The 12,127-nt window shown below is 35.4% G+C and overlaps 1 long non-coding RNA gene across 1 annotated transcript in view; it reads right to left on the minus strand.

Annotated features, from left to right (window-relative positions):
- Window positions 1-768: 768 nt before the first annotated feature.
- The window catches only part of LOC128314731 (uncharacterized), a 307,891-nt gene continuing 296,532 nt past the window's right edge, over window positions 769-12,127 (minus strand). Inside the window, exon 4 of the long non-coding RNA XR_008296691.1 lies at window positions 769-1,989. This is a non-coding gene — a long non-coding RNA (uncharacterized LOC128314731). The remainder of the gene's footprint in view (window positions 1,990-12,127) is intronic.

Raw genomic sequence — 12,127 nt, forward strand, 5'->3', positions numbered from 1 at the left:
AGATTGCACTAAAATTATACAAACAAGCCATATTTGCAGGAAGCAGGATGTGTTTGTGGTTAACCAAAAAAGAGAAGAGGATTTTGCGTTGTGAAAGTGAGCTATCCAGAAATGTTGAAATTATCAATCCCCAACAGCAAGGGAGACCTAATTAACATCTGGACTAGGAAAAACAAACTCAAAATGAGAAATAAAAAAGTAAAAAACTGGCACAGTATCTGTAAAAACATACGAAGAAAAAGATGAAGATGTTAACAAAATGAATTACCAGCAAAGAAAACTACCAGAAAAATGTTGCCATATTATGTGTGTGTGTAATTATAGACAAAAGAAATCCAATGAAATTGAAATGAACACATTGTAATTAGCTTTCCATATCTCCCTTTATGAATGAAAGATGTATTATAAGCCCCAGCTACTGGGATTGCTGCCAGAAGATAACCCTCATTTGTCAGTCCCTCTAGAGATTGCCTCACTCAAAAAATAACTGATTTCCAGAAAAGCCTATATCTAAAATGTATCAAGGTAGGAATAGAAAGGCACAGCCCATTTGCCCCAATTCAGGATAACACTGAAAGGCCCTCCTAGGTACAGTACTCCTCATAAGAATTCCTCCATTGGGACTGCTTAGTGACATTTCTCCACGCGCCCAAACCTGCTTCCTCCATCTGCCTTCCGTAGGTGTCAATAGTGTGTATTGTCACATTAATCACTATATACTCCTAGGATACTGAAATTTTGGCAGTTGTTACCAGAAGTGGAGTTCAAGAATGAAAATGATAATATTGGATTTTGTGCTTGAATCATCTTCACTGCAGCTGGCAATGATGATTCCATTTTCTGTGGTATATGGACCACAGATAGCCTCTGGCAGAAGACAGTGGAATGGTTTTTCAAACACTTATTAATGTAAACTGGGATTTTAAACTCCTGGAATGGGATGGGCTGGCTGGGGGAAATAGTAAGTGGAATTATAATGCAGACCACTGGATGTCTAGAGAAGGCCATGCCATCTGCAATGGCGAATTAGGCGCTTATTGAAAAATTGTCCTTGGCATGTTACTGGATACTGGCAGAGACAGAACTCTTGACATGCACCACAAAGGATACCAGGGAAAGTACTATTCATCGTAAACTGGATTTCCTCAGACTCACTGAGTCATACAGTTGGGCAGGCCTGACAATATTCCATCATAATATGGGAATGTAAATGTAGAATCAAACATTAACAGGATTGAAGAACACAAGCAAACTGTATGAGCAGGCAGTCCAGATACCTAGGACACTCACGAATACTGCAAAAGAGGACCTCCTCAGTGCAGTGACAGTCCCTAAGGACACCCCCTACCACCAGGTAACAGAAAAACAAATTCTAACTTGGTTCATGAATAAGCCACCACAGTAAAGCTAACTAAAGCCCCATTCAGGAATGGCCTTTAAAGGCAGTGGTACAGAAAATCTTCCCTGTAGGCAGAGATTTGTGCAGTGTACCAGATTATCTACTTTGAATAAAATGAGTGGCTGAGGCTTCCATTAAATATTTACTTATGAACATTGGTGAATTCATAGCAAACTAGGCAAAGTCCTTAAAGGAGGAGAAATGAAAGATCTAAGGCAAAAAGAGCTGGAATTGAGGTATGTGATGGGCATACAGTAGTACAACATAGTGTGGAGTCTTCACATTGCATGTTAACACCCACCAGGGTATATACCAACCACAGAAAAGATACAAAGCAACCAGAAAGACAAAATTTCTCAACCAAATGATCTCAACCATCTCAATACTAATATATTAGTTACATGAATGAAGTAGTCACGAAGTCAGGGATGGGAGATTATACATTGTTCAACTTACCACACTTCCAAAGTGCTATTACAATGTGTCCAACTTGCCAGCAACAGCAATCAATGCTGATTCCCAGAACTGCACTCCTTGAGCACCTGTCACAACAACTGGCAGGACGTTGACTATACCGGAGCCCTTCCACCCTGGAAAGTAAAACAAATCACTTTTTCAGAAAAATATACATTTTCTAGATACAAGTTTTCCTTTCAGGTTATAGGGCACTATTATCAGAGGACTTACAGAAAGTTTAGTCCTTGGATACAGGATTCCTCATGGTATCACTTTAAATCAATAGATTTACTTGACAGCAAAAGAAGAGTAGGAGGGTTTCCATATCTATGAGATTCACTTGTCATATCACATATCATACAATCCAGAAGCTGCCAGTCAGGTAAAGCAACGATATAGACTGTTGAATGGATAGCTGTAGTGACAGCATGGAGGTGTATCTTACATGAACAGAGTGCCATCTTCCAGAGATAGAAACAAAAGTATATACATGTAGTCTATGTATGGTTTTATTTGGTAACAAAAGTCTATATATGTAGACTACTACACATGTCTGGTAAGAAAAGTATGGAAACACAAATGGCTTATACCATCCTTCTCACAAACACAACTAGGAAATTTGTCATCCCTGAAGCTACAACTCTAGGTCATATGTGCTAAGAAGTCGTTGTCTCCAAAAGAGACATATTCTCATCAGAGGAAATAGCATTCAGCTGTGAGCTATGGTTGTCACATGAGTACTTGAGACCCTTCGTGCCAAGGGATGAATAGACAAGAAGAGTCCTAATGACCATCTTGCAGGGATAACTATCTCTAATTATCAAGAGGGGCAAAAGTTTTTATACACAACAGAGACCAAGGGGCCTTAGTTTGTCACATGGGTGTAATTTTGCTGGTAAAATGTTTGAGCGCAGCAATCTTGGTCTGGAAAAGGCTTTAAAAGTATGGGTAGCACCACCAAATAAGCCACTGAAATCAGAACTGATGGCAAGGGTGAGGAAAAACTAGAATATAGAGTAGAAGAGTAGCAAGTATAGCCTCAAGATCAACTGCAACACTGAGAGCTATACTTTATCCTACCAATTTTCCCAAGGATCATAGAAGATCTTATTCCAGGTCATATTTGAGAAATGAATCCAAGCACTTCAAGAAATAGTCTGTGGTTGATATTGCAATATGCCACCCAAGTCCCCCTTCAGAAATGAATGGCTTGTTCCCCTAACTGTTGGGAACGCTGTTGAAAGATGCCCTTATACTCTTAGATCTCCTTGGAGATTGCAAGAGCTGAAGAAAACTTCTTCACCTTAAGTTTTACCTCCTTCCATGGCTAGCCCATATCCAGTGATTTAGCACAGAGGAGAAATAAATGCCCAGGTTTTGTTACCCCAATTCTGAAGAGATGCCAAAGTACATTTAGGTCCAGCCTCATTGAGTTAGCTAAGTCCTCTCTGGAAACGGAGGTTAAACTTTTTCCACTTGCTCATCATGCTTCTTTCCCTTAATTCTCACAGGTATTTATCCCAAGAGCCCACTGCAGCAGCCATTTTACATACTTATCTCTTCAGAATAGTTTTAGCCAATCTAAGACAGTACACATAAATGAAGGCTTCAAAAAAGGAATGAAAGTGAGAGCACAGAGAAAAGATACACACATAATAAAAGAAATAAACAAAGATCGAATCTACATATTACAATGGACCAGGGGAAATTGATCCAGAATGACATACATTGAGAAATTATTTAGTAAACTTAATGGACTTCAATGAAAAAGAAAAAAAAAAGTCCTTTCCCTGGTCAAGACAAAATTCAAAAAATTTATTAAAGAAAAAAATTAGGATGGCTAAATTTCCATATTCAGTATTAGAACACAGTAGAGCAACAGGTACAAATACTGAAGGATTAAAGGACCTTTCTATCTAGCCAAACTTTCCCTTCTGCATGAAAACTTTGTGCCATACTTTCGAATCTGAAAAAACTCAGAAAATGTTCCCATAGCACTTCATGAGGCAACCAGTTAACAATACAACAAAAGAATTAGCAACGAGCACTAAATATATCTGACATTAAAACTCAGACTAAAACAAACGTGGGAATTTTAAAAAATTGATCTGTTCCAACAACATAGAGATTATAGATACCAATAATTGCTTAGAGAAGAGGAGAGTATATGGAAAGAAGGCAAGAAGATGGACTTCCTCATTTATAATAACTTCAAAATACAACAAAATAACATTCAAAAGATATAAGTAGTGGGACTGTATGCATATGCACATCACAAAGATAAGCTACTTGCTAACAATATTATTAATTGAAACAACTGTACAGGAAAGGAAGAGGAAAGAAAAATAAAATATATTAGTTCTCTCATTATTCATAATATGAAATTATTCAATACAACCTAAAAATAAGATAAATTTACTACATATCACTATAAAACTTAAGATGTTTAATACAAATATATATCAAAATAAAGTAGAAACAAAAGAAAACACATGGGAAAAAACATAAAAAGTATAAATATTTAAAACCCACAAGGTAACATGACAGAATAAAACCCAAGCCCAAACTTTTATATTTTATTATATGATATATATTTTATTAATATATTAACCCCATATATTTTATTAATAAGAGCTTCTTAAAAACTTATGACAACAGTAAACACAGAACATAATAACACAGAATAACAGAAATACCTTTTTTTTTAAATATGAAATTGTCAAATTGGTTTCCATACAACATCCAGTGCTCATCTCAACAGGTGCCCTCCTCAATAAGTATCACCCACTTTCCCCTCCCTCCCACCCCTCATCAACCATCAGTTTATTCTCAGTTTTTAAGAGTCTCTTATGGTTTGGCTCCCTCCCTCTCTAACTTTTTTTTTCCCCTTCCCCTGCCCCATGGTCTTCTGTTAAGTTTCTCAGGATCCACATAAGAGTGAAAACATATGGTATCTGTCTTTCTCTGTATGACTTATTTCACTTAGCATAACACTCTCCAATTCCATCCACGTTGCTACAAAAGGCCATATTTCATTCCTTATCATTGCCAAGTAGTATTCCATTGTATATATGAACCACAATTTCTTTATCCATTCATCAGAAATATCTTTAAAGAGAAAAATTCACATCGCTTTGCAGAAAGATACATCTAAGACAGTGATTCATAAAGTTAGAAAATTAACTAATTAACAAGATAACCAGGGAAATGTAAACTGTGATGAAATGGCAGGGGTTGGCAAAAATGTAAATTGTATAGTATAACAAGTTACAAAATGTTAGCAGTATTTACTAGAGCTTGGCGCATGCAAATCCCATAAACAAGCAATTGTTCTGCTAGTCCATTAGAAATACACTGAAATATGTATAAAAATATTTAGCAGCATTATTTGCAAAACCCAGAAAAGTCTGTCAGCAGAATGGATAAAGTGGCCTACAGCCATACAACTGAATTCTCTATAACCCTGAGAAAGACCAAATTACCTCTACATATAGACATAACTTTAAGTTAAAGAAACAAGATACAAAATGGGGCAAATTATATTAATTGATTCATAAAAAGTCCACAAACAAGCAAAACTAATCTTTAGTGACAGAAGTCAGAATAACGATTACCTTCTGATAAGTAATGGATAGGAGGAATAGAGACTTCCTTTTTTTTTTTTTTTTTTTTTTTTGATGGTGACAATGTTCTATAGCACGATAAGTGTGGGAATAATAGAGGTGTGCTCATTTTGGAAAAATTTTCCCACAGTAATCCATATCTGAAAAAGCAAACCCTTCTCTATGCATTGTTTTTACTGAGCTGATCTTGCTTCCTTAGAACTGTTCTTCCAGGGACCCTGGGTGGCTCAGTTGGTTGAGCATCTGACTCTTGATTTCAGCTAAGGTCATCTTGCCATAGTCATGGGATCAAGCCCCACACTGGGCTCCACGCTGAGCATGGAGCCTGCTTAAGTCTCTCTCTCTCTACCCCTCTCTCCCTCCACTCACACCCTCTCTCACCCTTTCTCTAAAAAAAACAAAAACAAAACAACAACAACAACAACAAAATCCCTGTTCTTTCATACTTACTTTTAAATTTTATTTTACATTTCTAAAGAAATTATTGGGTCAATCAACACAAAACATTTTTAAATTATATGGTAAAGTCTTTCTGCAGTCTGTGTGCCTCATCAATGTTGTTCTTCTTCCAATAAGTAACTATGGTTGTTAAGTTTTGTGGACAATAATGGAGATTTTATACCCTTTATAGGACACATAATAATACACATATAGTATCATCTTACAGATAAATTTGTGCAAAAATATTAGAAATTTTAATATATAAAGAAATTCTCCATCATTTTGTACAGATGTATGGAATATCAGTGTATGAATACTAAATCAATCAGCCCTTCTCTTTTAATAATGAAAACACTTTTTAAAGCAGAAGTTATAAATAATAACATCACTTACAAGTGAGTCTATATGCTTGTATCCCTCTTTTCATCTATCAAAACTCAGACTTGATATATAAATAGCTATTGATATCCACATTTAAAATCCCAGTTTTAAATATAACAACTTGCAGATAAAATATATTTTTCCTCAAAAATGTACTAGAGGGTCCTAGTCAGATTTATCAAAAAGAAAAGAGAATGGACCCAAAGATAAAATCACAAATGAAAGAGGAAAAATCACAAACGCCACCACAGAAATGTAAACAATATAAGAGAATATTATGTAAAATTATATGCCAACAAACTGGGCAATCTGGAAGAAATGGACAAATTCTTAGACACTCACAAACTACCACAACTGAAAACAGGAAGAAACAGAAAAGCTGAACAGACCCGTAACCACGAAAGAAATTAAATCAGTCATCAAAAATCTCCCAACAAACAAGAGTCCTGGGCCAGATGGCTTCCCAGGCGAATTCTACCAGACGTTTAAAGAAGAGCTAATCCCTATTCTTCTCAAGCTGTTCCAAAAAGTAGAAATAGAAGGAAATTTTCCAAACTTATTCTAGGAAGCCAGCAGTACCTTGATTCCAAAACCAGAAAAGACCACACGAAAAAAGAGAATTAGGGGCCAATATCCCTGATGAATCTGGAGGCAAAAATTCTCAACAAGATACTAGCAAGTCGAATTCAACAGTACATTAAAATAACTATTCACCATGATCAAGTGGGATTTATTCCTCGGCTGTAGGGCTGGTTCAATAGTCACAAATCAATCAATATGATACACCACATTAATTAAAGAAAAGATAAAAACTATATGATCCTGTCAATAGATGCAGCAAAAGCATTTGACATTATATAGCATCCATGTTTGATAAAAACCTTCAGCAAAGTAAGGGTATATGGAACATACCTCAACATAATAAAGACCATATATGAAAGACCCACAGCTAATAACATCTTCAATGGGGAAAAACTGAGAGCCTTTCCCCTACAGTCAGGAATAAGACACCGACGCCAACTGTCAACGTTACTATTTAACATAGTACTGGAAGTCTTGGCCTCAGCAATTAGACAACAAAGAAGAAACAAAGTGCATACAAATTGGCAAGGAAAAAGCCAAATTTTCACTACTTTCAGATGACATAATACTCTATGTAGAAAACCTGAAAAACTCCACAAAAAATTTCTAGAAATAATACATGAATTCAGCAAAGTTGCAGGATATAAAATCAATATGCATAAATCTGTTGTGTTTCTATACAACAATAACAAAGCAGCAGAAAAAGAAATCAAGGAAATGATCCCATTTTTAACTGCACCAAAAACAATAAGATACTTAGGAATAAACCTAACTAAAGAGGTAAAAGATCTTTACTCTGAAAACTATAGAAGATTTACAAAGAAGTTGTAGAGGATACAAAGAAATGGAAATGCATTCCACGCTCATGAACTGGAAGAACAAACGTTATTAAAATGCCTAGACTACCCAAAGCAATCTATACATTTAATGCAATCCCCATCAAAATACCACCATCATTCTTCACAGAGCTAAAACAAACAATTCTAAAATTTGTATGGAACCACAAAAGACCCCAAAAAGCCAAAGCAATCCTAAAAGAGAAAAACAAAACTGGAGGCATCAAGACTCTGGATTTTAAGTTATATTACAAAGCTGTAGTCATTAAGACAGTATGGTACTGACAAACAACAACAATAACAACCAGACACATCGATCAATGGAACAGAATAGAAACAGAAATGGACCCATAACAATATAGTCAACTAATCTTTGACCAAACAGGAAAAAATATCCAATGGAAAAAAGACAGTCTCTTCAGAAAATGGTGTTGGGAAAACTGATAGCAACATGCAGAAGAATGAAACTGGACCACTTTCTTACATCAAACCCAAAAATAAATTCAAAATGGATGAAAACTCTAAATGTGAGACCAGAAACCATCAAAATCCTAGAGAAGAGCACAGGCAGCAACCTCTCTGACCTTGGCCGCAGCAACTTCTTACTAGACATGTCACCAAAGGCAAGAGAAACAAAGGCAAACATAAACTATTGAGACTTCATCCAGATAAAAAGCTTCTGCACAGCAAAGGAAATAATCAACAAAATTAAAAGGTGGCCTATGGAATGGGAGAAGGTATTTTTAATGACATATCTAATAAAGGGTTAGTACCCAAAATCTATAAAAAACTTACCAAATTCAACACTGGAAAACAACCAATTCAGTTAAGGAATGGGCAGAAGACATGAATAGACACTTTACCAAGGAAGACATCCAGATGGCTAACAGACATATGAAAATATGCTCAGCATTACTCATCATCAGGGAAATACAAATCAAAACCATGATGAGATACCACCTCACACCTGTCAGATGGTTAAAATTACCAACTCAAAAAACAACAAGGGTTGACAAGGATTCAGAGAAAGGGGAACCCTCTTGCACTGCTGGTGGGAAAGCAAACTGGTTCAGCCACTCTGGAGAATAGTATGGAGGCTGCTCACAAAACCAAAAATAGAACTACCCTATGATCCAGCAACTGCACTGTTAGGTATTACCCAAAGGATACAAAAGTACTGATTTGAAGGGGTACATTCACCCTGATGTTTATAGCAGCATTATCAATAATAGCCAAACTATGGAGAGAACCCAAATGTCCATCGACTGATGAATAGGTAAAAAAGATGTGGTATATAAATATAATGGAATATTACCCAGCAATCAAAATGAATGAAATCTTACCATCTACAACGATGTGGATGGAACTAAAATTTATTATGCTAAGCTAAATGAGTCAACCAGAGAAAAACAAATACCATATGATTTCACTCATATGTGGAACTTAAGAAAAAAACAGATGAACACATGTAAAGGGGCAGGGGGAAGAGAAGAGAAGGAAACAAACCATAAGAGGCTCTTAATGATAGAGAACAAACTGAGGGTTGATGGAAGAAGGTGAGTGGGGGATGGTCTAGATGGGTGATGGGTGTTAAGGAGGGCACTTGTGATGAGCACTGGGTGTTGTATGTAAGTGAAGAATCACTGAATTCTATTCTTGAAACCAATATTTCACTGTATGGTAACTAAAATATAAATTAAAAAATATATATACTGTGGGAGAAACAGGCATGAAGTTTGAGAAATATCAACAGAAAATTTCACCAAACACAGGGAAATTCTCACAAATAAGGCCACACATAAGGAGACAGAAGTCACAATTAGAATGAAAGCTGAAGACCAGGATAGCAAAAAAGAAAAAAAGAAAGAAAAAAATAATCATAAATGTTGACATCAGACATGCTGACATCCCACACAACTTTGGCTTTTCAGTGAAAGAATTTCATGGTAGTAATTTCCATGACAACTATAACTGTCTATTGATTCCAGTTCTTCCAGAGATGATGAACTTACCTCTTCAGCATTTCATTCTCAAAAAGGAAGTATGGTCAGTGGAATATTATCCAGCTTTAAAAAACAAGGAAGCCCAATCATTAGTGACCAGATGAATCTGAAGCACGTTATGTTAAGTGAAATAAGTCAGTTTCAGAGGACACATATTATATGATTTCACCTATATGAGGCGTTTAAAATCGTCAAACTTATATAAGCAGAGAACGGAATGGTGGTTGCCAGAGCTTCAGGGGTGGATGAGAAAATGGTCGTTGTTTTTCAATAGGTATTGAGTTTCAATTATGAACGATGAATGAGTTGTGGAGACCTGCTATGTAACATAGCGCCTATAGTTAACAAAATGTTGTGCACTTAAAATTTTGTTAAGAGAATATATCTCATGTTAAGCATTCATACCATAAAAGGGGAGCACAAAGAAACTTTTGGAGATGATAGATATGTTTTATTATCTTGACTGTGATGATAACATCACAGGTGTATACATATGTCCACACTCATCAACTTGTATACATTAAACATGTATGTGCATTTTTTGTCTGTTTGTTTGTATGTTAATTATCCCTAATAAAGCTGTTAAAAATTTAGTATGAGCTCTAAAATACTTATGGTTGAGGTTCAAATCCTATCTCTTTCCCTTGCTATTTGTGTGGCCAAGGGAAAATTACTTAATGTTTCCGTTCATCAGTATTCTGATAAAATATTTAATAATTGGATTGTTATTGGGGTGCCTAGGTGGCTCAGTCAGTTAAGCATCCAACTCTGGATTTCGGCTCAGGTCATGATCTCATGGTTGTGAGACTGAGCCCTGCCTCAGTCTCTGTACTGGCAGAGCAGAGCCTGCTTGAGATTCTCTCTCTCCTTTCTCTCTGCCCCTTCTCTTGTTTCTCCTCTCTCTCCCTCTGTCAAATAAATAAACATTTTTTAATTGGATTGTTATTAAACAATATAACACTTCTAAAACATTGAACATAGCTCTTGGCACACGGTATATATGTTATATATGCAAAAACAAAGACAGTCATAGAAATAAGTCCTTGATTAGGTTATTTGTTGAAATAATTGTTTAATTGATTTCCTTAAACAGGGGATAATGGGATAAAGATTGAGAACACTATTCTTTTGTGATCCTCCCTGGCATCTCAGAGCCTACTGTTTATGCCTTTTAGAAATTGGGATCCTAATAAGACAGTGTAAATGCTGTAGATGGAGATCTACATGTTTACTTAGTTCAGGAAATCTTAAGGTACCAAGGTTTACGTTATCTATAACTTTAAAGACATCAGAAGAATCTTTTTAAAATAAAATAAAATGGAGACCAGACTTCAAGATGCCTTGAGCAGTCAAAACCACTTAAGCCACATAAGCAAAACTTAATAGTTTATGTTATGAACACAAAATGAAGGATAAGTTGGATTATTTCTTGTAAATACCTCTGATAATCATAAAAAAGAAAACAACAACAACAACAACAACAACAAAAACTTAACTCATCTTCCTATCGTGATAGAAGATAATCACTTTCAACCAAACTCTTGCTATTGGAAACTACCATAGTTAAAACCAATCACTATAAAGGTTAAAGAATTTCCTCATTTCCAGTTTATAAGTGATCCTAAAACATTATGTCTCTGAGAGTCGTAATAGTTCTGGGTTGAAGTATCCCTATTCTTGAACCATTTATTTCCTACTCAATAAAATATTTCTATCAAGCAAAGCTCTCTTACTTTTATTTTGGCACTCTCTGGTACTAGTACAAGCACAAAAATGCTACTGCAATCAGTTAGTTGAAGTAATATTATGTTCCTCAATCCCAAATTCAATTTACCACAATCATCTATGATCTTGAAAACATTGCAGCATGAGAAGATATCAAGAGAATACACGAGAAGAAAATGGCAAATATAGATATAAACATACACACAGTAGAGTGTTATTCAGCCATAAAGAAAAAAGAAAATCCTGCCATTTGTGACAACATATGGCATAATGGAGGACATTATGCCAGACATACATAAAATAAGCCAGACACAGTAAGACAAATACTATATATAATTATACTTGTTTGTGGCATCTGAAAAAATCAAACTTCTAGAAATAGATATTCAAATGATGGCTGCCAGGGGCTGAGAAGTGGGGAAAATGGAGAGATGTTGGTTAAGAGGTACATACAAACTTTCAGTTATAAATTTTGAGGATCTAATATACAACAAGGTAATTATAGTTAAAAATATTGTATTGTATACTTGTAATTTGCTAAGAAAATAGATGTAAAGCATTCTCAACCACAACAAAAAGATAACTAAGTGGAGTGATGGCTACATTAACTGAATTGATGTAATTACTTCACAATATATATAAATATTAAATAATCATATTGTACTCCTTAACAATTGCTTT

This window comes from Acinonyx jubatus, chromosome A2, assembly GCF_027475565.1.
Source record: "Acinonyx jubatus isolate Ajub_Pintada_27869175 chromosome A2, VMU_Ajub_asm_v1.0, whole genome shotgun sequence".
Lineage (NCBI taxonomy): Eukaryota > Metazoa > Chordata > Mammalia > Carnivora > Felidae > Acinonyx > Acinonyx jubatus.